Here is a 27,975-nt window from a genome sequence, read left to right as displayed (position 1 = left end):
TTCCTGTAATCCCAACTACTAGGGAGGTTGAGGTGGGAGAATAGCTTGAACCCGGGAGACGGTGATTGCAGTGAGTCGAGATTGCACCACCGCACTCCAGCCTGGGTGGCTGAGTGAGACTCACATCTCCAAAAAACAACAACAACAAAAAAGAGCAAGGGGAAGAATAGGTAGTGTTCCAGTTTGACTAAATCATTTGAATTTTGCAACTATGTGCTACCCCTATTGTCACTGTTTCAGGTATGAGGCTGAGTGGTCTCATTTACACCATGCATTTCAGTGCTATCTCCTTGGGCCTGCCTGTCTTGAGAGGAACCTTCCCTGTGCTGGCTGCTGTCTAACTGTACTTACAACTAAGTTACTCAGTTCTGAGTGCATCTCTGGTAAATGCTGACCATTTCTCTGAAGCTCTGACTTGGAGAACCAGAGCTTCTCTCTAATGGTTGAGCCCTCCATTAGAGTACTAGGTTCTCCAGACCCAGTCATAATCTGCCTTAAAATTGACCAAAGAGCCACTGATGATGGCTCAACAAGCTCATTCTCAGAAATCCTAGGAAGAATTCTGGTACTAACATAGGTTTGAATACATGACCACTCTAAACAAGAAGTGATTTGGCAGAAGACCCCATTATTGCTTTGAATAGTGACCATATTTTCTGTTAGCCCTACCCTGGATGAGTTCTGTCTGCAATACTATCCCGATCTCTGTTTTCTCCAGGATGGATCCTTCTCATTTGAAGGTCTAGTGTGATTGTTGGATGTCGTGGTACAGCAGTTGAGGATCTGCTGGATTCTTCTTCTACTGTTATTCTTGACACAAGTCTTGAATTAGAGAATGGGGTATATGCAGTACCTCTGTGTTCTCTATCTTGCTCTAAAAAGACTTGAGTTATACCCCTCCTCCTAACAGATCTTCTAGTGGTTTGCTGGTATTGGTCCACTTTCCCTTTGTGAATTGTGATAAACAGTGCCACTCTGTCTCTTGAATTGGTGAATGACTTTGGCTACTGAAGGTAGATCTTATTGGCCTTAATCTTTGGTTTGTATTTCTTACTGTAACATTACCTCTAGCTCCATTTTCCCAAACATGTGTTGCTTTAAACCGTTGCGCCTCCCTTTGCCTGAGTTTGCTGCCACCTGACTGGTTTGTATGACTACTGAAATGAGTGCATGAAGCACTAGCTCTGGGAATGCCAGCTGATCCCCCAATTCCAGTTCTTAATCTTCCCAATGTTGAAAAAGATCCTTCAGCTGAATTTTTTCCCCCTTGAAGCAAGACTAGTCCTGAGAACGTTGGAACTACCACCATTGAAATTCACTGAAATTTGGCTTCTTGTTTGCCTAGCCACAGGACTAGTTGACCTTTGTTGCCTATTTGTAGTATGATATCTGTTACTATCTGAAAGTGGAATGTTTGTATAATCTCCATGAATTTCAAATCCTTTATTTTCTTGATTTATGTGGATTTCCAGACTAAACTGAAACTCTCCACTGTTCGAGTTTGTTTGACTCATAGCTCTCCAATTTTGATTCTCATTTTGTCCACTTCAAGTTGCATTTCCTGTGCCCTGAAAGGTGTTCAACTATTCTGGAAGAGAATATTCATTTGAACTTTCTCTGGGGACTTCTGAGTCTCTGTAATTTGTTCCTTTTATTTTATTTTATTTTTTTGAGACAGAGTTTCACTCTTGTTGCCTAGGCTGGAGTGCAATGGTACGATCTTGGCTCACTGCAAACTCCACCTCCCAGATTCAAGCGATTCTCCTGCCTCAGCCTCCCGAGTAGCTGGGATTACAGGCATGCACCACCACACCCAGCTAAATTTTTGTATCTGTTTAGTAGAGATGGGGTTTCACCATGTTGGCCAGGCGGATCTTGAACTCCTGACCTCGTGATCCACCCACCTCAGCCTCCCAAAGTGCTGGGATTACAGGCATGAGCCACCACGCCCGGCCAATTTGTGCCATTTCTCAAGTCAGGCTGAGATACTAGTTGTTCGTTGACCCCATCTAACCGCCGTTGCAGTTCTTCTGATAATTATTTCTCTGGGGGAGCCTAAAAGATTATGGTCTCTCATAAGCCGATAATCTTCGTTATTGAGTTAATTAATAAACTGCTAATAGGCCTCTTCTTTGTGGAGATGCTCTTGCTGCCATCTTCTCCTATTTTCACAATGATTACAGTCTTGAGATAAGGTTTCTTCACCACCACCATCTGATCTAGATCTAGACTGATTCATCCTGAGATTCCTGGCTTTCTTATTTTCCTTTCAACATTCTTTTAACATAAGCCATGGTATCCATCCGTCAATTGTTTGTGCCTCTTTTGAGAGCTGCCCATCTCTTCCCAACTCAAATCCAGGCCTGTTGGTCTTCAGGGTTCTTAGTTTTAACTACTGTACTGTTCTTGGTTTCATAACTCTGCTGTTCAGTAAAATAGCAATTATTGTCCTCTCTGCCCTCATCACTCGGCTTAGCCAAATCATCCACCAGAATACAATCCTGTTCTGTGGAACAGCTCTTAGGAGCTTGGAAGAAGAAAGTTGAGTGGGTATTTTAGTATGAATTGGTAGTATTCCACATGTACATCTAAAGTTTTCAGGGCCTGGTGTCATGGCTCATGCCTGTAATCCCAGCTCTTGGAGGGGAGTGTAGGGTGAGATGGGAGGATCTCTTGAGTCCAGGAGTTTGAAACCAGCCTGGGCAACATGGTGAAACCCCTTTGCTACAAAAATTAGCAGGATGTGTGATACATGCCTGTTGTCCCAGCTACTCTGGAGGCTGAGGTGGGAGGATCACTTGAGCCTGGGAGGTGGGGTTGCAGTGAGCCAAGATTGTGCCACTGCACTCCAGCCTGGGTGACAGAGCCAGGACCGTGCCTTAAAAATAAATAAATAAATAAATAGGCCAGGACCATGCCTTAAAAATAAATAAATAAATAAATAAATAAATAGGCCAGGCGCGGTGGCTCACACCTGTAATCCCAGCACTTTGGGAGGCCGAGGCAGGCGGATCACGAGGTCAGGAGATCGAGACCATCCTGGCTAACATGGTGAAACCCCGTCTCTACTAAAAATACAGAAAACTAGCCGGGCGTGGCGGCGGGCGCCTGTAGTCCCAGCTACTCGGGAGGCTGAGGCAGGAGAATGGCGTGAACCCGGGAGGCGGAGCTTGCAGTGAGCCGAGATCGCGCCACTGCACTCTAGCCTGGGCAACAGAGCAAGACTCCGTCTCAAAAAATAAATAAATAAATAAATAAATAAAAATAAAAAATAAAAAAAGTTTTCAGGTCTTGCACTACTCTAGAAGAAATATCTAGAAAGGCAGATGATGTGATTTTGGCAAGCGTGTCACCTGTTGATTTCTATTTTGCCAGTGAATGCATCAGGCCTGAGGTATGTGTGAGATCTGGACTTCGCCATTTCTTGTTTCTGATCACCTGAGGCTTGCACTCTGGAGCTTTTCCTTGTCTTCAGAGAATTTCCAGTGTGGTACATCTCATTTGTTGTATTACAAACAACGTACAGAACACTTAATGCTTTCATTGGTTAGGAATCTCTGAAATTAAAAAGGAAATACCATGTTAGTTTTTGCCTTCTTATTTATTGTTCAACATTGTTACTTAAATCTTTTTCCCTATTTTCAGGTCATGTCCGCCCCCCGCCCCCCAACATGTTTGGTATTCTTTCTATCCACCTGTTCCTTCACCCAAATATAGTTAGGAGAGGAGTGCTGACCTATTAAGGCTTGTGTACTGTGGCTCTATGTTTCTATTAGATGAGACTGAGTTCCTTTTCTGGCTCCTAGATGCTGGGGACATATTACCTGGTCACAAGAATGTGAGTTATGATTTCCCACCCTTCTCTCTTTTAATGGTAAACATTCTTAGTAACTTTTCACCTTTCTTTCTTTCTTTTTTTTTTTGAGATGGAGTTTTGCTCTTGTTGCCCAGGCTGGAGTGCAATGGCCCGATCTTAGCTCAACGCAACCTCTGCCTCCTGGATTCAAGTGATTCTCCTGCCTCAGCCTCCCGAGTAGCTGGGATTAGAGGCATACGCCACCACACCCAGCTAATGTTGTATTTTTAATAGAGACGGGGCTTCTCCATGTTGGTCGGGCTGGTCTCAAACTCCTGACCTCAGGTGATCTGCCTGCCTTGGCCTCCCAGAGTGCTGGGATTACAGGCGTGAAGTCACCGTGCCCTGCCTTTCACCTTTGTTATTGGTCAGAGATAGATTGTTCCCTAAACCGTCATTTCTCTGTTATCCCATTAGAAATTCATGCAGAAATTAATACTTTCGTATCATATTTTAAAATATCTGTTCAGTTATTTCTATTTCGAGTGACTTGTATCCAGCAGGGTGGGTGTGGGGAGGTTTTGTTTGTATTCGCATGTTAGCATAAAGATGCTAAAGCATGAGGGCTATCCATTGAAAAAGGAGCCCCAGGAAGCTCACAGGAGGTGAGTTGCAATAGATCGTTGTTTCCTGGTTCCTTGCTCCTTTCTCCATCTGTCCCTTTTGCTCTGGCTCCCAATCTAGACTGCCATGTAGTGCCAGTTTTTCTTTTCATTCCTTGGTCTGCTTCAGGTCTTAATTTTATTGTGCTGCCTTCCCTTCACACCCCTTGCACGCAGCCTCACGGATCAACTCTGTCCTAAGTAGAGAAACACAGCTTCATCTCCCTCTTGTACTTCAGTCTTGTTCTGCCCTATAGTAGCTTCTGATACCTCCAGCATAAATACAGTTGCTCATCATGGCCTTTTCAGGCCACTGCTGCTGCTGCTTTCTGTGAGTGTACCAATAGACTTCTCATTCTTCTCCACATACGTTTGGCCCTCCACGGTCCCTCTTCTTCAGACCTTTTTCCTGTCTGCTTCATTAGATGAGCATCGTCTCATCCTTCAGACTCATTTCCTTTACAGAACTTTTCCGAATACCTGGTTTAGTTCTTGTCTTTTTAATTTTTTCTCTCTCCTTCATACATCTTTAAACATTAGTCCCTTTGCAGCGCTCTCTGACTCAATTTTCTGTTGTGTGCCAAGGCATTCAATATTTTTTTTTTGTGTTTTAATTTTTTTTTCATTAAAAAAAAAAAAACTCTCCTTACTATCATTCCCAGATATTCTTGTCTCAGCTAAAGATACTTGTTTTTCATTTTGAGTAGATATTCCAAGTAACTAACGCTCTTTCAAATTTAGGAAGAAGGTGTTTTTCCTTTCCCTTCCTATCCCACATCCGATTTATCAGCAGTGCTGTCATCTTTATCTTTAAAATATATCCAAGTTCCTTTACTTCTTACCGCTTCCACTTCTGTGTCTGGTTCAAGCCCCTGTAGTTTCTCTGCGGGTTGGTTGCTCTGTCTCCTAACTGCTTTTCCTGCTTCTGCCCTTTCTTTTGCAGCCTGTACTCAGCAAGGCCAGACGGATCCTCTGCTCCAAACTTCCCCTGGCTGCCTACCTCCCTCAGCCTGAAAGCTGAGGTTCCCGCAGCAGCCTGCAAGCCTCTTTATTATAGCCCAGCCCTCCTGACCTCATTTTCCTCTCTTTCATGTCTCTCTGGTCACTTGGCCTCCTTTCATGCCATGCATCCTTCTGCCTCAGGGCTTTGGCAATATCCCTTGCCTCTCTTTGGAACACTGTTCCCCAGGTGTCTGCCTGGCTACTTCCTTCACCTCACCTCGCTCACTCAGATGTCACCTTTTCAAAGCAATCTTCCTTGACTTCATTGTTGATAATCACAGCCTCCCCGCATGCCCGGTATATGCTGTGCACCGTCCCCTCTGCTCTGCTCTATCTATCTATCTATCTATCTATCTATCTATCTATCTATCTATCTATCTGATCTATCAATGTATGTATGTATGACGGAGTCTCACTCTCACCCAGGCTAGAGTGCAGTGGTGCAATCTTGGCTCACTGCAACCTTCCCCTCCTGGGTTCAAGCGGTTCTCCTGCCTCAGCTTCCCGAGTAGCTGGGATTACAGGTGCGCACCACCATGCCCGGTAAAATTGTATTTTTAGTAGAGATGGGGTTTCACCATGTTGGCCAGTCTAGTCTCCAACTTCTGACCTCAGGTGATCCGCCTGCCTTGGCCTCCCAAAGTGCTAGGATTACAGGCGTGCGCCACTGCGCCTGGCCCCCTCTGCTTTATTTCTTGTAGCACTTGTTGACACCTACCCCCAGTGTGTATTCTTGTCTGTCTCCCCCACCATAGAGCACAGGCTCCATAAGGACAAGCATCCTCTATTTTTTTCATTCTTTTGAACCCACATGGTAGTAGGTGCTCAGCAGTTGTTTGCTGCATGAATGTGCTTTTTACCTACCTCTGCATTCACTGTGTGCTTTTCTGCCTTACTGGAGTGATGGGAGTGATCATTGGGATCTTCTGGTTTTTTGCTTACCACCTATGCCATGTCTTCTGGAGCTTGGCAAAGACCTTCTCTTACTGTGTACATTGCTTTGCCTCCTAGCTACTTCAGCATGGTTTTCAAGCTAGGAAGGGGTGAGCCTTTCAGGAGAAGCTTTATAACAAAGTGTGTTAAATAACTGGTATTATTTTATACACAGTTTAAATCCAGCCAGGCCCTGGATGAGGATTTGAGAGGATCTCTGTGCTCTGTAGTTCTGTGGATTAGCATTTGGCTTTCATTGTTTTCTTTTAGCCCTGACTTTCTGGTTCACGTTTGTTTAAATAGTCTTTGAGTGTTTCAGAGGCTGAGGTGGTTGGAAGGTTGGCCACCAGATAAGGGGAGCATCGCTATTCTTGTGCTTTCTTCTCTGCAGGGCCAAGAGATCTTCCACTGTCTGTGCAGTGTGAGAAAGTTGCTAGCGTTGTTCTCAGTAACAAAATCTTCTATGTGAAGGTTTGCTGTCCCCTCAGTTTCTTAGTTTTCCTCTTTACAAAATGAAACGTCATTGACCATATTTTCAGGCTGCTTACAACTCCAGTGAGCTTGAGTCCTGTAGGTCCCTCTTGCTGAGTAGAAAATTCAGATGAATTAAATTGTGTTGCAGAATCACGCTTTGAAAAGAGGTCCTAATCCCTGCAGTGTTCTTGACTTTCTGAAGAGGACTGAGCTCATGGTCAGCATGTTTCCTGATGGTTAAACATATCTAGCTTTAAAATTTCCAGCTGCTAGAGGAGATGAAGATGATGAGAAGCAAGCACACAGCAAACTGTTTGGCTTTTAGATGCATCCTGGCCTGGCCAGGTGGACTTGCACAGAACTGCTGGTGCCAGGTTAGTTCCCTGGGACTTTTCCAGCATTTGTCTCTGTATTGAGTTTTGTCCTTATTCCTGAAATAGAGTAGCCACTGAAATCAGGAACCAGAACTGCTGGAAAATACCTTTGCAAGTCACTGTGTTGCATGGTAGAGGAAAGGCAACTGCCAGTAGTTAAAATACCGGGTTGAGTGCTAGTTTTTTCACCCTTTATTTTTTCTCTTTAAAGAGAGGTCTGATTTACTTTCTTCTGTCTGTTAAAGCTCTTCACAGGCTCTTAGAAAAATAAGCCATTTAATGGTACCAGCTGTGAGGACCCAACTTCAGTTCCATGAAAGCCGCCTGGTAGTTCTGGTCACAGGGTCCTGATGGAAGACGGTGTAACTGCTGCTAGGCAGTCAGCTGGAGGGCTCTGGTGTGGCTCACGCTCGTGTTTGTTCAAGTGACCTGAATGTGCTTCCTCTTTGGGGACCTGTTTCAAATGCACATGCTGATGCCATAATCATCCACTAAACCAAATGAGAGTCAGGAAATTCAAATTCGTGGGGCCTGTGACTTGGCCACAGTCCCTGTACACATAAAACAAGGTCTTAAATCAGAGAGACCACCATCTAGATTAACACTCAAACTGCAGATGGGGGCCGGGAGCGGCTCTTGGTGTGGGAACTGCAACTTTGAAGTTCCAGACTTTGATGTGATTAACATTTCAGACTTACAGTCCTTTTTGTGTGGTAACTTTTTTGTTTTTTTAAAACACCAAATTGAAAATAAAAATTGATTTAGATTAGGGATGTTGGAGAAGCAGATCGTAAAGGGAGAAGGCCTCTTGCAAACCACATGTAACTATGTCACATCCTTATGTGCCTCAGGAAGAGAGAGATGACAGACTAGTGACCTTTCACCATATCTCTTTTACTTCTAACCGTTCTCACAGAGATCCTGCCCTCCAACACATACACCACCCCCAGAAAGAGGACACTTTTGACTTTGCTATCTCTTATTGACCAAGTGATAATCCTGATGGAGAAACAGGGTTTACAGGCATGAGGTGTTCTTTTTCACCCAGATTTCAAGGTTTAAATACTGGAGATCGCCTGACAGCCTTCAAATTGTGGCTGATTAAAGTTTAGTTCTTCACCTCTATCTTGCTGGAGAAAGGAATACGAAGACAGGGAGAGTAGTTTGTGGGTCATTCCTCTTTTAAAATGTTGCCGTTAAAATCGTAGATCAGCTGATACACAGTAGTCCTCCTTTATAGGAAGGAGATAGTTCCAGGACCCACAGTGAGTGCCTGAAACTGTGGATAGTATCAGACCCTGTGTATACTACATTTTTCCCTGTACCTACATTCCTATGATAGTTTATACATTAGTCAGAGTAAGAGATTAACAACAATAACTAATAATAAAACAGACCAATAATAACAGTATACTGTAATAAAAGATAGATGAATGCAGTTTCTCTCTCAAAAAATCTTACCATATTGTACTGAAAGTAACAAAAAGGTGGAAAGTGAGAACTCAGGGAAGGACCACTGTACATGGAATTGACATCAAGGAAACAAGAAATGTTGTGCCTGGGATGATAAAATTTCTCGGCCACTGAAATTGTTGGGCCAGCCTTCTTTTTGAAAGAAATCTCCGTAGGCACGCTTGTGTGTTCGTGTACGTACATACGTGTAACACACACATAAGTCTCTTCTGTTTTCTTCCTTAAGGTTGAAAACCTGAGGTGTCATCCTGATAATTTCATGGAGACCCTGCAACATTTTTTCCATCATACATGGCACTTTCTGTTCATAGCTGTGTCTATGATATGCTGTCTGCCTGCTGTGCTCTGTCCATTTGAGCTTTCTAAAACCCTGTAGGAGAGGTGGGGAAGCCTGGATTTTGTTGGGGAGATCCAAGGTCTCCATGGCATGACAGCTGATAAATGGAAGATGGATAACTGTAACCCTTGAGTCAGTGCATTTTCTGCTGGCCCTCTCAGTCTACTGACCCTGTCTTCAGTAGGCCTGTAAAAAGGCAGGGCAAAACCTAGCCCTCTAGTAGAGTTTTTATTTTTATTTTTGTTTGTTTGTTTATTTATTTATTGAGATAGGGTCTCATTCTGTTGCCTACACTGGAGTGCAGTGGCATGATGTTGGCTCAACCCACGACTCCTGGGCTCAAACAGTCCTCCCACCTCAGCCTCCTGAGTAACTGAGACTAAAGGCATGCACCACCACGCATGGCTCATTTTTTGTATTTTCAGTAGAGATGGGGTTTTGCCATGTTACCCAGGGTAGTCTTGAACTCCTGGGCTCAAGTGACCCACTCAACTTGGCCTCCCACTGTGCTGGGGTTTATAGGTGTGAGCTACCATGCCCAGCCTCAGGTTTTATATTTTACTGTTGACATTACTGTAGCTGTGATGGGAGGAGGGGATTAACAGGGCTCATGAGAGAGTGCTGAGCACCATCCTCTCTCCCAAACACAGCTTCCGTGTGTTTTAGATGTGTTCTTTCCCTATCATGCCATCCATGTTTAGGGGCACAAGACGAGTCAGGTGAGGAGGGAATGGGCAGGTAAGTCCATGTGAACCCCTCTAGCAGGGTTTCGCCCCACATCGCTGTTTCAAGGACATAGGATACAATTATGGCTTAACTCTTTTAATGTACGAAATCAGCAGAAACGATGAATACTTTTAGCTTTAAATTTGTATTACACACTGAGAACCTTAGGTATGATTCTAAATTTATTGGTCAGTCATATCCTGAACTGTACACCATATGTACCTAGTAACCTAGTATTGGTTACAGTGATGCTCTCTTAAGTTTGTTTGTTTTAAATAATGTCTGAACCCACCATAGTGGTAGCAGTCTAGCACAGTTTTGGGTAACGAATAAGATTGCATTCTGACATGGTGTCATAAATCATATCTAAAACCCGTGAGGTCACATAGAACTTGTTTATGTAACAGGAGAGAACAAAACTCATTGTTCTGAGAATATATTGCTCACTCATTTTATCCTCAGTCATGATGAGTTTTACAGCCTATGTGCAGTATTGATGCCACTGAATAAGCATTTATTTTTGGTGAAGATATAACTTTTCTCTTAACATTCAGTTGAGAGGTTACAACAACTAAGACTTTGCATTCTGGAATTTATGTATACGTATGTGTATAGATACATGTGGTTTTTAAGGCCTGGCAACCTTAATGAATACTGGTAGAAGATTTTGGCTGTCTTTTAACAGCATTACCACGTGGTTGACCATTAAAATAAGCAGCACTTTATCTTGATGTAGTGAATGCATTTCACTGGTGATTTTGGCAAACCAGGGTATTTAGTTGGTTACAAGCATAATTTTCTCAGTTTATGTTATTTTTCCTTCTAGATGTTTGTGAGCTATTGTTTTTATAGCCTGTATTGAAAACATGCTTTTTCTTTTTAAAATGGATTGTAGAGCTTTGTTAATAAAAAAATTTAAAATAAAAATGGTAAGGCGGAATGGCTTAGTTATTTTTATATTTTCCTGTAAAAACAGCCCCAGTTAAGTGAGCCACAATGAGCCATGATGTATTTCCTCCATCAGGATGGAAAATAAGCCATTTATTATTTCAGGTCTGACTCACAGTGAACCTGCTGACACTGGGATGTTTTAAAATCATAATCATAAGGAACAGGTTAGGGCAGAAACTTGGACGCTGGGCCTAGGATTACCTGCTTATTACAATGTTTTACAACTTGGATGCTTTAGGTTTTCTGGCACAATGTCCTAAACCTCACACACTAAACACCCCCTTGTTGTACAATTATTGCTTGCTGGTTTTAGATGGTGCCAAATAGACAGATGCCTCATCATAATTACCATTTTAAAAAATTTCACTATTATAGATATATATAAATAGGTTGTTATCTCCTCTCCCTTCCCTCAGTACAGTATGCTCATGCTTCCACAAAAAGCACCCCGGATGTCCTTAGTTAATAAAGACGGGCAGCTGAGGAGTGAGAGTGTGGCAAGTGGATGCAGCGTGTCCTCAGTGTTGCAGGGTACATAATATGAAATTACATGCGATTGCAAAGGAAAGCAGTTACATCAAATACAGTTGTCAGAATTGTCATAGGGTAATAGATGTGCTTCTTTATCAATACATTAAATACTATTTAGTGGTGGGTCACTATAATTTCGAGGTGGAGATGAATAAACAATATTTTGGGTTTTTGACAGCAACTGTAATGTGAAGGCATCCAGTTTCTATTGGTGTCAAAGTCACAGGTACTGCCAATACTGTGATGTGTTGCCTACATTCGTAATTGGAAGAAATGCTACATTTTAATGAGTGACTCATAAAAATGTGTTTTTTCCTATCCAAGGTCATGAATCCCTTGAGTTCTGTCCATGGGCTCCAGGTTAAAAACCCTGGGCCTTGAGGAATTTTTTTTTCCCACCCTGAAGAATTTCTTTAGGCATGAATTTGAATATATGCAAATAAAATTTTCCTTGAAGACAATGCTATTCTACTAGCTTTGGTTCAAAAATAGGAAGACATGTTTACTTGTTTTTGTAGTCAGTTCTAATTATCTGTAGTCCAGAATTGAAGAAATTAGCTTTCATTTTCCTGAGAAAATCACTTACTCCTTTGACATCAAAAGAAAGATGCACTGAAACCTGTATTTTCTGTGGTTTTGAGTAAACAGACTTAAATTTACAAATACTCATGCATAATTCTATGCACACTCTAGGCATATTAATACAGTGTAGACTGATACATATGTAGAAATTACATCCTTTCCAAAGTAAGTGTATGCATCTCCTTTGTAAGACAGAAGGAAGAATAAAGAAAGCAAACAAATTAACCTTGTCATGGCAAGCAGAAGGAAAAAGAAGCAGTAGGCTCCCAGTTTGGTATTCTACCCTCCAGATGACTTTATCGCATAATGTGTTTTGTCATCCAAACGTAATTTTATTTCGGGTCTTCTGAGCTTCAAAAATTACAAATGATAATGATAATTAACTAAATTTGAGTAGTTTTAATGACATTGAGCTGTGTGCTGGAATGGGAAAATGGCACAATTGAAGGGCATTTACATTGAGTGTCATTGTTTAAAGTTACCCTGATTTGGAGGCCCTTTAAAAATACCAAGAGTCATTGTATTTTAACATTTATTTCAGCTGAAGGTTTTAAAACAGCTTTTAAAAATCTTTAGTACTTGCAGTGAAGATACATGTACCCCCTTCCCACCCATCTCTAGGATCCATCATATGAGTTGAAAATTATCTTTAATAAATTAACCATGATCATGACAAATCTTACTTTACTGCTTTGAAGGAAAAAGGAGGCATTTTGTGACGTGACACTGAAAGGATAACATTTTCTGCCACCCTCTTATATAATACCTACCTTAAGAATCAGGAAAAGCCTTGGAGATGACACTTCAATTTGTAGACATTATTCTTTTCTGAAGAGAATCTGAAAAAAGATAGCCTAGAGAAATCAAGAAAATGTAAAATAGAAAAAAAAGAAGGTGATTGCTACTTCAACAGCGAGCTAATACTCTGAGGGGTTACAGCAGTGACAGATAAGGAGAAATATGCATTTTTGACGTGAAGGATAACACATTGTGATTATCAGTCAGCTTTTGCTCCATAACAACTCCCAAAGTCTCAGTGGCATGCAACTGTATGTATTTATTGCTCACATGTACGAAATTCCCTGCAGCAGCCTACTCCGTGTGTCTCACTTTGAGGCCTTGGCTGGAAGGTGAGTGACTAGGGTAAGTTCTTCTCGTGGTAGTGTCAGGTGCAAGAGGGCAAGCCTGACGGCATGAGTATGTTTCAAGTCTTTGCCAGCATCAGATTCCCTAGCATCCCATTAGCCATAGCATCTCTGGAATCAAGAAGGAGGAAAGTGTGCTTTACCCACAAGAGGCCGTAGAAATACAGTTACCAGAGAGTGAAGAATTGGGACCAATAATTCTGTCCTACCACAAAAGCTAAAAATGTTAGCAGCTGAGGGTAGCTTTTGGTTATGAGATTATATGGTGCTGTCTTACTGCCTTTGGCTTTTGTCATTTCCTCTGCCCCAAGAAACACTAGTTCAGTTTTTCATATGGACGTGGACTGAATTTAACACACCATGAGAGACATGTTACTATCAGCTAGTTAAGGGACAAGAAAGAGGGTGCATGAATTGAGCCAAGACTTAAGAGATCTGTATTCAAAATCTGGTTCAGCAGTGTACCTACTGGGGGACTCCAGGCAATTCATGTAACCTGTTTCTGCTGTGGGCCTCTTGTTCTGTAAAATGAAGATACTGGGCTAGCCCATCTTCTTAGTTCTTTCTACTACTAGAATTGAGATTTGATTTCTTATCTGTTGATACAGGTTTCATTTATTGGCACCTTCATTCCCACCTTTATGTTGGTGTAAGCTCAAGGCAACAGAATGACTTTAGTAGACAAATGGGGTTAAAAACATTGAATGTATAGAGATGTACTACCTATGTGTACAATACTAAATAGTGTGGAGTAATGACTGTTGAATGCTGTGTTTGGGGTTATAGAATCTCCCATATAGGCTTTAAGCTCCCTGATAACTTTATTTCCTTCCCTCCCTCCCTCCCTGCCACGCACCCACCCACCTACCTACCTACCTACCTACCTAATACAGTGCCTGACTTGTAGTATAGCACTCTAGGAACAAATGGTTGAAGGAAGAAACCCCAAGTGGGAAATTAGTAGGGAAACAATTCCCTAGCCTGAAAGTGTGTCCAAGAAGATGATGGTTTTCTGGTGCTTATATTTATTGCCTAGGATGGACAGCTTTCTGCTTCAGAGGACTGGGAGTGTTCAAGCAAGATTGACATAGACATTTGACCCCTTGCTGTGTCCCCAGCATTTTGCTAGGCGCTCAGGGTGTAGCATGAGGAAGCATGGTTGCTGCCCTTCGGTTTTTGTCTGGGAGACAGATGTGTAAACAGAGTTGCACTGTGCCTTCTGTACCAGAGGCCCAACCAAGGCATAAAAGGGCCACATGGGAGACATAGGGAGATCTCACTTGGAAGAAACCTGGGTCTGGTCTTGATTGAGGAGTGGGGAGAAGTTGGGCAGATCTGTGGATTTATAGAAAACTTTCTGGGAAGGGTGAAGTGGCACAGTATTTTTTGGGGGCCTAACTACAAAGTCTGAAGGGAAAGGCAGGGTGAGACAAAGCTTCAGAAGCAGACAGGGTTAGATCTGAGAGCCTTCCATGACATGACCTTGGTCTTTACCTGATGGAAAAAGGAAGTTACTGAGGAGTTTAAAGCAGGGGCAGGGATGTGATGAGATAGGAATGGCAGTGAGCAAGTTGGATGTGGGAGCTGCAGGGACCTGCAGGCTGTACTATGACTTGGGGAGGATGGAGGGACAGCGGAGGGGCATGAGCTGGGCTGACATCTGGCAAGTAGTGTCCAGTATGGACAATCACTCTTACAGTCCTCCTCAGTCCCTTTTGGCACCCTGCCTCTCCCCGAGCCCCACCATAGAAAATAACATGCTGTGCTGTCACTTAAAATCCCCTTTTCATGGCCGGGCGTGGTGGCTTACGCCTGTGATCCTAGCACTTTGGGAGGCTGAGCTGGCGGATCACTTGAGGTCAGGAGTTTGAGGCCAGCCTGGCCAACATGGTGAAACCCCGTCTCTATTAAAAATACAAAAATTAGCCAGGTGTGGTGGTAGCACGTGCCTGTAATCCCAGCTACTCAGGAGGCTGAGACAGGAGAATCACTTGAATCCAGGAGACAGAGGTTGCAGTGAGCCAAGATTGCGCCGTTGCACTCCAGCCTGGGTGACAGAGCGAGACTCTGTCTCTAAATAAAAAAACAAACAAACAAAGAAACTAACCAACCAACCATGTTGCTGGTCCTTGAAATAGTCAGTTTTAGGCTATATAGCTCTGGGTGATGAGAGATACGGTGTAGTCTGTGGTGAAGAGTGATAGAAACTCAGTTTGGAAAACTGTCAACTTGATAGGTTTAAAACCACCTTGGTCAATAAAGTGATGGAGGTTATTTTGATCTTCGATTTTTACATTTGCTCTATCTTGCCAGATAACATTTGGAAAAATTGTTTTTCCACAGTATTTTGGTTAAGTAGAACATGCCTTTCAGTAAATTCCACTATGTTATTGTTAGAATATGTTTTTTGTTGTTCCAAATTTGTTGATATTTTTATTATTGCTTGGTCGATGTATGTTTTCTAGATTATTAGGCTCGTACCTACTACTTTTCAATACTTCTCAGCTGATAATCAAGAGTATCTCTTAGTGGTTAGTGTCAGCAGCATTACTGGTATAATTTGTGGCCTTCTTTCACACACTAGCTTTCCACACTTCCGAGCAGGGTCAGGGCTTACTAGCTACTGATACATATGTACTGCTGGCAAGTGACTAGAGAGGTGGAAAAGGGAGTACCTTGGGGGTTTAGGGGCTAGAAAAGGTCACCATTGGGTTGGAACCAGGAAAAAATAGAGCGCATACCTATGATGAGCACTGTAGTATAGATAGAATTTCAACAGGCTGAGGGTGTATTTGGGCCAGATTGAGAGGAGATTCAGGGGGAGGAGCAGCCTGGACAATGGGGAGGAATTGAGAAGTACAGTTGGTTGGATTTGTGTGATTGGAGTTAAGGCTGGAGAAGTGGGAGCCATGTCCCCATCATTTCTTTTTGAGGGTAGGGAGCTATCGAGTAGGAAATGTGTGTGTGTAATGCTGCTAGGTTACAGTTTTAAGCACCAACTGTGAGCACTGGAATGCTTAGTATTGTAACAGAGCATCTGTAGGTACTCTGGAATTCTCTTAAAATATCCTGGAATTTTCCTTGATCAGGAAAAAAAATGATATGGTTGAGCAGTGAATTTTAAGAGTTTTATTTTTCTATTTTTTTTTACTGCTATAAAATTTGTTAGTTTTATTATTGAGTTGCCCACACAGTGTGTGGTTTTGGTGACTAAAAATGAAGACTGGATGACCATTGACTAAAAATACTTATTTATATGATATTATATATATATATCAACATGTACATATGTGATATATATCAGATTTTTAAAAAGTAAATGATGAAGAACATCATTACTGATTTACTTAAATGTGTACCAGTTTTTAAATTCTGGAAACAAAGATTCCAGGTTTCTATAGCATTTAACAAATGATTATTCATAGCAATATCTACATTCCTGAGGCTGGGAGCTAGAGGAAAGGGTTTGTGTGAAATAGGAACCAATTGAATTTTAGAAAGGATGTTAACATACAGCTGTTTTACTGTCTATAATGTTAAATGAATACACTTTTGGTTTCTGTCTGGAAAAAAATTAACATCTTAATCTAGTGTGATTCTTATACATAAGACTTTTTAGGGATGACAGTAATATTTACAAATAGGTGAAAAAATATAGAGTTGTCTGGTTTAGACTCCTGTTGTCATGGCATGTTTAAAGAAGAAAGCTTCCAGGAGAGAAAGGCTTGTGATGAAGTAGCATCACCTTTCAGTTAGTTCTCTGTAGTATAGATTATGTGTATGTGTCTGCCTGGTCATAGTTACTGGTGGCTAGGTGTCCTTGCCTGATGCCAATATGATTCTGGGCTGAATGTACATGAATCAATTCTAATATAAGTGTAAATAGCACACGGGAAGATAAACATACCAAGAGAACCACGTACAGATCATATGGTTTATTCCAGAGGCAAGAATAATAATAAAAAAAAATCTGACATTAGGCTAACTATGAGATAGTTGAGTGAACTCAGTCATACGTACACATTAAATATCATGTAGGTACATACACATACATATACAGTATCACTAACTAGATTTTTCAAAAGATTGCCTTGTAAGAACAAGTGACACTCACACATTTAAAGTGTTAATAGTGCTTCTAGGTGGCATGTCTTGTCTTTTTTTTTGTTTTTTTTTTGGTGGAAGTTGCAAAATTTAGGCCAATTCTGTCACATTCAGTATAAATCACACAGTTAAAAAGACACTCTGTAGTTTTCCTAGTCTTTGCCCCATTTTGGCACATTAAGTGTTCGGGGTAAATTTCTATGGCGACATCATCATCTGCTCTAGCTTTCTCACCTGATGTTTGCTTCCCCAGCACACCACATCAACCCCAGCTCTTAATTCCCTTGACAAAACACACTTTGTGATTGTATATGGCACTCTGACTGCTAAAGCTAAGCTCTAGTACAGTAGTTGAGTTACAGTTTTCTTGAAACTCAGTTGTGCTTTTTCATATGTGTTTGTGCAGTAGTGCTTGTTTTCCTCATAAAAAGTTAGCTGTTAAATATGAATGTGAAAATAATTATCTTTAGGAAAAACTAAGTTGAACCCCTTGAAAGACTTAAGCTGCTGATAAATTATTTGCAGTCAGACCCTGTAAGATTAGGGGAAACCATGAAGAACTTCTGTAGTTGGATTGTTATGAAAGGGGTTCAGTTGGATTCCTCTTCCACTTGAAAGAAATCCAAATTGTAAATCTGTGGTGACAATATACTGTGGGTTTATAAGAAAGAATGGAAGCCTAGCCAGAGTATCTTGATTCAAAGGTTTGCTGTACCTCAAGCACAGTTACCTGTATATTTTTAAGTCAGATGTTTAAGGAATACATATACGTATACACACGCACAACACAAACACAAACACATATAAGGTATACATACTTTTTTATTTATAATATATGTATATATTTAAAATCCTTGCTGTAACTCAACCTTTTTTTTTTTTTTTTTTTTTTGGATTCATGTGCCGACTAGGGTCTCCATCTGGTTTGGGTTGGATTGGGATTGGATAACACCTTTCCACCTAATAGCAGCATTAAGAGCATTGATTGCCAAAAGGCCATAGCTAACCTACTTTTTTAAGGATACATATTGTTTCTCCTCATTACCCTGTAATAAAATAAGATTTATCTTAAACATGTGCTGAGAGAAGCCTAAAATGGAAATACACGGTACAGGCATAGTAAGCTGGGAGAGACCTTAAGGACCGTTGCCAACTCCCTAAATTGCAGCTGAGGAAATGACTTCATCAGATTGAGATCTGCATTAGTGGCCTAGCTGTGCAGTGATGTAGGCAGTGAGTGCATGAGCAGAGCATGTGTGGTGTTCATTCCCATCCATCCATCACTCATCCCACATGAAGTTGCCTCTGGATTGGGACCTTGAATTCTTACTAATTTTATGGTAGTGTAACTTGGAGAAGACTTATCAGGTAGGTGAGCTTGGTAGTGTGTTTTGCTTTGTTTTGCATTTGGGTCATCTTCACATGTGTCAACTAAGAAGGATTTGCTGCTAACCTATACCTAAATCTCTGACACAAAACCTGGAAAAGCCTTAAATGATTGGCAGGTAGTGTTGAAAGGTGCTGTATCAGGGCTTTGTAAATCATGCCATCTAGATAGAATGCATTGTGTTGGAATGAAATTAAAATAACCGTTTTAAAAAATGTAAATGACCTTGGGTAGAAAAACACCAGCATTAAGAAAGCTGTATTAGCAGGTGAAGATCAATCTCTCCCCCTTCATGTTTGAAATAATCTTTTACATTGCTTGTGTGCATTTCTTTCTTTCTTTTCAGGTACATTGATTATGCATCTCCTCCCACCCTCTACATTTATTCCCCTAAGGGATTGATATTAATGAGTTTTATGCTTTGAATTTTTAAATTTTCTTGTCCTCAAAAGTGAGACTGGGGAGAAAGAGAAAAGACCTTAAAATTTTTCTTTGAAAGCTTTTAGTTATTCCTTTTGAAAATTTCTCTGTGGATAACAGGATTAGTTTCTTGCAAATGACTAATTTAAATGCCATAGAATATGTTTACATTCACTGTCCCATGGTTGTCCTGCCACATTTCTTTTGCTCAGATTCACCTTCAGAAAGTGAGGGAAAGGGAAAGCATATTAAGCATATTATGCCTGCAATCAAGGCATAGGTTGGCTACTTAATTTGTAGTTAGTAAAAAACCACTGTGATGGAACTGAAAATATTAATAAATTAAGAAGAAAACCAGATGCTTGTCTTTTGCTTTAATGGTGGGACTAAGGTTTACATGAATCTTTCTATGTGTGGTTTCAGCTAGTGCCTCTTGGCTCTGAAAGGTACGCATATGTAATTTCATTATTAATGATAACGTAGGTACCTCTCTAGAGAGTTCTAGTTGCCGTATTTTTAAAACGCTAACATTTGAAAATGTAGATACAATTCTATTTTTAAAAATTAATAAGTCTGAACTGTGATCTTTGGTGATATTTCCATTTCGAAGTATTTATCAAATCAAGTCATTAATGGTAAAACAGTACTAGTACAAAGATGCTTAGATATTGCTCTATATTTTTCAAAAGAATAACAAGGCAAGAACGACATCTTTTAGAAACGTGCCTAAAAAGGTGCCAGTCTGACCAAAAAACCCATTTCGTCACTGAGAATTTAAAAGAAATTTTAAAAAGTATTATGTTGGAGAATCAATGTTTAGTACATTGGACAATTCAGAAGATTGATTTATTCAGGTTTGCTTGGGGGCTTGAGAACAAATACGTGTTTAAATTTGTATATATAATTTAAAAATATTAAAGCAAATTTGAAAAATAGGGAAGAGTCAGCCATATTGTTTTAATTAAACAAAATTATCGCTACTTATTTAGCAGTGCTTCTACTTTGTTTTCTATGCATTGTCTTTTTGAAGCCACTGGTGAATGTATGTATAAAGCTTGCCAGCTTTTTTGATTAACAAAGTTCAGTCAGTGAATAATGTAAAATAATATTAACATTATTGACAGCATAACTGGAAAGTGACTTGAGCACATAACAATCACCTTTAAGTCAAAAGTTAAATTCTTGTTTTTATGTTATTTATTGTTTTCCTTTAGAGAAGAGATACATGCCTCATCTTAGGAATTATTTAATATCCTTCAAAGACTGGACTTTAATGAACAAATTTGTCGTGTGGCGGAAGTTACTATAGTCTGATGAAAGGGAAAATAGCTGCAAAGAAGAGAAAACGGGTGGTGGGGGGTGTTGAGGTATAATAATCTGTGGCTGTGGGATGGTTTTAGACAGACCAGACATAACCCAGACTCATATTTCTAAACATACATTAATTGCAAACCTTGATCTCAAGTTTTATGTTTTTCCATCACTTTTTAGCTTTAATTTGTAGTAGATTGCTTGAGGAAAGACCCCTGTTGATTGGTTGTAATCATCTAAGATTTATGATGATTAGGAAGTCTAAATAAAAGTCTATTGGATCCAATTTGGACATAAATTTGAATTGCCAGTTTATTGGATTGCCTTGAAATTTGCATTGGTAATATGCAAATTGAGTTAAGAGTCTTGACTATCAAAAGCACCTTAGGAGTAAATTAGACAGTTTGGAAGGTCCATTAACTCTTTCAGAGTACTAAGCTACTATTTAGTCTACCCAAACAGTAATTTACTAAGTTTAGCATACCCAGACAGTAATTTGCAAAGTAATACCTTGAAGATGCTGGAAGGAGTTAATGAAGCTTCTGAAACTTCATTAACAAAAAATTGTGTTTTTTGGGAGAATCTGACTCAGCATTTGCAGTAGTTGGAGTTGAGAAAAGGCGACTTTAAATTTTGAATGCCTAATTGGCAGGAATTTTTGCTAATGCTACAGTCTTTGATTTTTATCGTACTCCTATCCTCTTCCTGTCAGGTTGCACACTCCTTTTACTAATTTATGTGAGTGCCCCCAAGGTAAAGCCCCTGTGCACTTCTGTGGTGGTGCCTTCTGACTGGTTCAGCCTGTCACCTTGACACACACAGAGATGGTTTCTGGAGGCCCATTTAGTTCCAGCTGTCTTGTTCTTCACCTCTCATGTCCATCTCTCTCCATCTTTTCTCCTGAACTTTGGTCTAATTTGTCACCTCAGTGAGGACCAGATGGCTGGCTGTTGTTTTGAACTTGTCTTCCTCTTTGAAATGGGTTTCTCCTCCTGAGGTCATCAGGTTTTGAACAGCACTTACCATTATTTTTTAGGTGAGGATAGCTTTCAGTGCTGGATCAGTGGGAAAAACTCCAATTCAACTCTTTTGCCTCTGCAGTGGAGCATGGAGTTGAGGCTTCTTGGAGTTTTCCTCTTTCCCTTCCCCTAGTTGGCTGGAACCATTTCATCATTTCATGCTTGGGTCACTACACTGGTCTTTTCATCGGCTTGCTGCCTCCAGTTTCTTCCTTCACTCTGCTGTGGGCAAGATGACGCATCACTTTAATTATAACATTTCACCTCCTGAAACATCTTCAGATACTGTGCTACTTTAAGGATAAAATCTAAATCCTTTTCCTGGGCATCAAGACCACTCACCATCTGAAAGGCTCATCTTTCCAGCTTCCTTTCCTACAGATTCCTCTACCACCCCTCCCAGGCCCGAGGAGGGGCACTCCCTCCCTTTGAGGTATTTTACACTTTTCTGTGCTCCTTAGCAGGGCATTCCTTTTCCCTACCCACCCTATCTAGAACCAGTCAATGAAAAAAGCCAGGCTCACAAAGACACATGCCACACAATTCCATTCGTATAAATTTCAATAAACAAGCAAAACGAACGTAAGTGCTAGTAAGTGACAATACCTGTGGGTGGTGATTTCACAGGGTACACGTATAAAACTTCATCCAGCTGTACACAGCCCATTTGAGCATTTGGCTGTGTGTAAATTAGACCTCAGTAAAGCAGTGCCCATCATGTAAGGCTGTGGTGAGGCTTAAACTATATAATGTAGTATATAAAATGCTTGAGGGCAAGGCCTGGCATGTGGGGGAAATCCCATCTCTTTTAGACAGAAGCAGTTGCTCTCACTCTGAATTGTATGGCAGATATATTCTTTCCTGACAAGAGTAACTCTGCAAACAGATTTTGTAAGCTCTTTTTTTTTTCCCCCAGTGTGTCTTTCACTTGACGTTTATTGTCATGTTTTGCTCAGTTGGTATTTTTGGTTTAATATGGATATACTTGCTTTTTTTCTTGTTTATAGTGTACATTTTTGATCAATAGAAATGATGACAGTAGGGTGTGTTGTAGAAGGCTGTTAATGGATTAAGCAATTCCCCCTTCCCCCAAAACATTGCACATATCAAAAAAGAACTTTATCTTAAAAGTATTTCATACAACAAACAAGATTTATTTTCCCAAGTCATCTAGTTACCAGAGAAGCATCCATAAATGGTACTTATTAGGAAGGCATATGACTAAGGAAGACTTTCTTAATTGAGCTGTGAAAATGAAATAATAAACCATTTTGCGAGATGGCAAACTTTAGTGTATGTATTAATCACCTGGGGATCTTGTCAGTTCTGATTTAGTAGGTCTGGGCTGAAGCCCAAGGTCCTGCGTTTGTAACCAGCTCCTAGTGATGCCAGTGCTGCTGGCCCCAGAACCACACTGGGAGTAGAGCAGAGCTAGGGGTGTATTCAGGTTCAGAGACGGGACATTATGAAGGGCAAAACAAGGACTTAGCTCATAAAAACCACCCCACAAATTTGGGTGGGTAGTGACCTTGTGAACCACATTTATGTAAATATTCCTGAAAGAATCCATTCAAGAAAGCATCAGCTTGTCTTTTAAAGTTTTGATGTTGTGTGATTTTTTTTTCATGCTAGTGGAAAAGACTGGTTGATTTCATTAGTTTGTTTTTTGTTCATTCGTTTGTTTTTGTTCCCTCTTGCAAATAATATATCAGAAATGGTCATGAATTTGATCAGAATTTTAGGGAAAGAAATTTATTTGTGTGAATGCCCCTTCTTTAAAGAAATAGTAACAACATTAACAAAAAAGCCCCAAAAACTGAACTAAAGAGTACCATCCTGCCCATTTGTTACTTTATTTCATGCATAGTACTTGACAAAAGTTGCCATTCCGTGCCATATGCCATCTGAAGAGCCAGTTTCACCGATGTTCCGTCTTCTCACTTTACATGAGTAGATTTCCATTTCCCTCCCCTGAACTGGGGCCTCTTGCTTTCCTTTGTTCCCTTTTGCCTATCACAGTCTTGACTTGGTAGAGGATATTATGCCCTGTCAGGATCTTCAACCTCTGTTAGCTTATGATTTGAAACTGAGAAAAGTCCAAATTGGAAATTGAAAATGAGAGCCTGATGCTCTGAGGCGGGGAAAGCCTCTGAGGACTTGGCCCGAGCACCGCCCCCCACCATAACAGGTTAACAGGAAGAATGTGGCTCTGCCTGCCGGCTCCTGGGCACATTCCTTTCTGTTTGGGGACTGAAGTACTGGACACATACATTATTAAATTACTTAATGAAGATTTTGAAGCACACCCCTAATCCCTTTGAAAAGGCCCTTTGAGCTGGAGAAGCATGTGGGTAGTGAGAGAGGCGCCTTCACACTGGTGAACAGGGCCCCTTAGAAGCTCCCAGGGTGCGAGTCAGCAGCACTCCAAGGCTGACCATTACTTTCTGCACTGAATTGGCAGAAGAGACTTAGGGAAAAGTTCTTTCTAAGGCAGGACCGTTTACCGAGGGAAGATGTGTAGGGTTTAGGCTCCAACCTTGACTCAGCATTGTCATTTACAGTTTGACACAGGGGACCTTGTTGAAGCTATGACTAAGGGCCTCCAGGTGGTGGGCTGTCATTTATCGGTCCTGATCACAGTTAGGGATGCAGCTCAGACTGATAAAAATGGGCCTTGGACTCTGTCAGAAATGTGTGCAGTTGAATTACATAGGTGATTCTGATAACAAAGATGTTTTTGTGTTCCCACTACCCTCTTATTGGGAAGATGTCTGCCTTAGAGAGTAAGAGAACAGGCTCCAAGGCTGGGTGACAAGGAACTCATCTCTGGCAACAAACTCCAATAGCCTTTGTCTTTATCTTGGTAATAATAATAATAGTCCTAATAGACTCTGGGGTTATTGTGGTGATTGAGAATGTATAAGGAAAGACTAGATATTAAAGCATTAATCACGTATGACTAGCTGTGAACAGCGGTTTTGTAGGTTTTTGCTTTTAGTAAATAGGCTCCCCCATGTGATCTATACTAAACTGACAGCAAAAGAGCAGTCCATTCTTACTGTGCCATGCTTGGGGAGATGAGTTGCTGCTGGCTCATGAAGGACACATTTTTCTTGATGTAGGGAGGTGGAATGAGAATTTAGGTGCTGTCTCCCTCCCCTTTGGGGTACCTTGCTGTCTTTTAACAGAATGAGGATGAGAGGAGGTGGTAGGAAGGTAGGGGAGGATCAATGATGAGATGGCATTGATGACAGTGGAGAGAATGGTTGTGCATATGATTTACGGTCTTTTCTGTATACTGTAGTGCTTAGATGAGTGTGCAGAAATCAAGAGTTATCAGTGATGTTTGAACATTAGATGTTGCTGGCATGGAACTTCCGTTCTCATTGAGAACAGAGCCTGCTCGGTGACATGTATATTTAGTACAGTAAGACAGTTGCAGAAGGATGGCCCTGATGGCGACAGTGATAATCCTAACCCTAGACGCTCACTGGCTGGTCACAAGTACAGGATCTCACTGGAACCTCACTGGTATCTATCGTACTTCTTTTATATTGAGAAACAGAAAGCTTATGTAATTTGCCCAGGGTCATGTAACTAAATAACTGGCAGGGATTTGAGTCAAGATCTCCAAAGCTACATCTCTTCCTAAAGCTAGTTTAAAATTTCTTTTGTCAAATATGGAGTAGCCCACAAAGGCTGTATGCAAGGTAGACTTCAGAAAGCTTACATCTTAACCAAGGCATGTGAGACTGCAGAAAGAAGTGATGTTAGGCATTCCTGATAATAATGGCCTGGATGACGGCAGTCCTGCTCTATGGTCACAGACCCCAGCTTTCCGCCAGAACATAGCTCAGGACTCCTGAAAAGCATCCCATTTGGGAGCAAGTGGGCTTAATTTCCTTTTCATGGAAGGAAAGAGTAGCTTTCATGCAAACATTCGGTCCATTTGGCTATTTAATAAGAAGAATGAAGTCTCATGTTCCATAACTTTATCAACCTAAAGTCCCTTTGTTGTATGACAAACACAAAGGCTGAAACCCCTGTCCTTCCACCTCAGAGCAAATTCTGTTGTATTAAATAACCATGCCATGTACCAGATGCTTTTACACTTATTCATTGGACTTGACTCCTATCTCCTTCCCGCAAAGGAAAAAAAAAAAAAAAATTAGCTGACATTTCTACAGGGCCTACCACTAACCAGAGGGAAAAAGACTCACATGCCACTGTTTGTAGCTAGCAGTCCAAATTGTGAAATAAACATATTTTGAAATGTGGTCATAAAATACCTCCTGTATTTTATGGCCCACAGAGAAATGACAAATGTTCGAGGTGATATGCTCAGAAGAGCATAGATGTGATCAGGGTGGGTCATTTTGTTAACTGTTCAAGGATGGAGATTCTGTGTTCACGGAATCAGAGAGGAAATTGTGAATTTAGTTGAATTTCTATTACTGTTCACTTGATAATTTTATAGTTGTCTTAGAGGCCCTTCAAACAGAATAGGCCCCTTTATTAAATATTACCACCCCTGCCCCATTTTACCCTGATTTGATCATTATACACTGTATACATGTATCATAGTGTTACTCAGTACTCCATAATTATGTATAATTATTATGTGTCAATTTAGATAAAATTGTAGCATGGACCATTGACATCAGTATCACCAGGAAATCTCAGGCCTACCCCCAGACATAGTGAATGAGGATGTGCATTTTGACAGGATAGATAGATCCCTGATGATTCCTGTGTATGTTCAAGTATGAGAAGCACTGATTTTTATGGTACTCAGTCTCCCTCCAACTTACTGGTTACGCTTATAGAATGGAGGCTTTATTCTTCTTTACAAAGTGTGTCAAGCTCTTTTAAAGCTAGGCTTTAGAGAACAAAAATCTCAAGTGTACCTGTTCAGCATCGGAGGTGTTTTGCCATTTCTAGCAAAGTCTGACTTATTAAACCTCCTAATCACTCCATCTCAGTTTTTTCTGTTTATGTTGTATTCCATTTGCAACGTGAAGCTATTAGGATGTTCCTTTTCTGAGGGAAAAGGGGGGCGGATTCCATCTTAGTTCTCATAAAAGTATAAAAATCAAAACCAAATACACATATAAAATCTACTGTATGCTGGTGCATTGGCTCATGCCTATAATCTCAGCACTTTGGGAGGTCAAAGTAGGAGGGTCGCTTGAGCCCAGAAGTTTAAGACTAGTCTGGGCAACATAGTGAGACCTTGTCTCTAGAAAAAATAAATTAGCCGGTGTGGTGGCGTGTACCTGTAGTCCCAGCTACTTGGGGGGCTGAGGCAGGAGGATAGCTTGAGCCCAGGAGTTGGAAGCTGCAGGTGAGCCATGATTGTACCATTGCATTCCAGCCTGGGTGTCAGAGCAAGACCCTGTCTCTAAAACAGAATCTCCTGTAAATGGTGTGGAGGAGAAAAGCCCGTGTGTATTATTCAGAACCCTCCCTCCCTGAAACCTTTTCTCCTGCCCTTATCTTGTGGTCTTTCTTGGAGAAAATCATGAGGTGAACGCATAGAAAGGTGCCCCCCATTGTGGCTGTTTGAACGTTTGTTTTTGTTAATTAATGTCGGTGAATTCTGCTCTTTCAGTAACTAGATTTAGGTATCCTGGGCCTGTTTCCCATCACTTCCTGGCCTTGTACTTTGGGCAAATAACTTTGTCTCTCTGGGCCTCAGTTTCCTTAACCCTGAAATGAAGAAGTTAGATTCCAGTGCTCTGTGCTCTCTGGCCAGCTCTTGAGGACCAGAGACTCCTTCCTGCTCTTCTGTTCTTCCTCCATCCTGGCAGACTTTTACCTGGCTCCCCCTGCCCCCATGGGCCCCCTTAAACTCCAGAAGAGCATAGAAGTGATCAGGTGGGTCTTTTTGTTCACTATCCATTAACTTTTCAAGGAGGGAGATGCTGTGTTCAAGGAGTCAGAGGTGAAATTGTGAGTTTATCTGATTTTCTGTTCACTTGATAATTATATAGTTGACTTGAAAGTGTTTCAAACTGAAGATATTCCTTAATGAAATATGACCTCCCCACTGCCCCATCTTTAGGGAATGACATTCACCAAATCCTTTCAAATTCAGAGAAATTAGGAAACCTTGGATCATTTTAGTATTAAATTTAGTCTTAAAATTGCAGGTGGTTGTCAAATCAGACCTTGTCTAAGGGGACCTCATTAGGCAGTTCTCTATAATGGTGACAGGGTGGCTTAAAATGTCTAACTGAATGCAAATTATCTCAGAGCCAAAAGTTGAGCACTTGAAAGCCAATGAAATATCTAATTAAGGAGCATAGAAGGATGTCAGAGAAGGATCCAAAGTCCTGATTTTTTGTTTTGTTATATTGGGGTAGATTTACTGTAAGCCAGAGGATTCTTTATCTGATTAACTCCCATTTGCAAAAATAGCAAATAATGAAACTAATTTTTTTTTCTTTACCTTTGGTATAAATAGAACTAACCCATAGGTTGGTATGTTCAGTAAGTAATATGTATTGAGTAAGTAATATGTATTACTTACATATTACCATAGTTCAAGTGTGAACTTGAAATATTTTTAAAGCACAGTCTACAGCGGTAAGAACTTTTCTTTGCTGCAGTTTTAGATTACCTAGGAAGAAAACAGTGACATCTTGGAATGATTGTAAATTGGTGCTTGACACCCTGGAATTTTTCCAGTTGCAGGGTGACATGAGGTTTAGTAAGTACTTCTCCCCTTTGAGTCTTAAATTTTAAA

The 27,975-nt window shown here is 40.9% G+C and overlaps 1 protein-coding gene and 1 pseudogene across 1 annotated transcript in view; one reads left to right on the top strand and one right to left on the bottom strand.

Annotated features, from left to right (window-relative positions):
• FOXO1 (forkhead box O1) overlaps window positions 1-27,975 on the top strand; it is a 110,564-nt gene that overhangs the window by 45,536 nt on the left and 37,053 nt on the right. The window lies entirely within an intron of this gene.
• LOC103214321 (E3 ubiquitin-protein ligase RNF6-like) lies at window positions 121-6,241 on the bottom strand (annotated as a pseudogene).

The sequence above is a fragment of the Chlorocebus sabaeus genome, chromosome 3, assembly GCF_047675955.1.
Source record: "Chlorocebus sabaeus isolate Y175 chromosome 3, mChlSab1.0.hap1, whole genome shotgun sequence".
Lineage (NCBI taxonomy): Eukaryota > Metazoa > Chordata > Mammalia > Primates > Cercopithecidae > Chlorocebus > Chlorocebus sabaeus.
This window is presented reverse-complemented; position numbering and strand designations above follow the sequence as displayed.